The sequence below is a fragment of the Eurypyga helias genome, unplaced genomic scaffold (assembly GCF_000690775.1).
Source record: "Eurypyga helias isolate BGI_N326 unplaced genomic scaffold, ASM69077v1 scaffold1208, whole genome shotgun sequence".
NCBI classification, from domain to species: domain Eukaryota; kingdom Metazoa; phylum Chordata; class Aves; order Eurypygiformes; family Eurypygidae; genus Eurypyga; species Eurypyga helias.
Genome location: NW_010268634.1, coordinates 1 through 236, shown reverse-complemented (window position 1 = coordinate 236; position 236 = coordinate 1).

Genomic DNA, 236 nt, shown 5'->3' with positions numbered 1-236 from the left:
AACCCCCGTGAACCACCAAGAGCTCGTGCCAGACCATGCCCCACTCCCGCGGGAGCGCGGCAGGGAGGCGGCAAACCCTCCCCTTCCCCGTTCACATGCCGACACATGTGTGCACATACGCGCGCCTCTCCCCCCTCCCCGCACTGCGCGGAACCGCTCAGAGCCCTGCCTCCCGTGGCGACTGCCTGGAGCGGGCCATTGCCGCGGAAGACGGGCCCGTGAACGACTACCGCCTC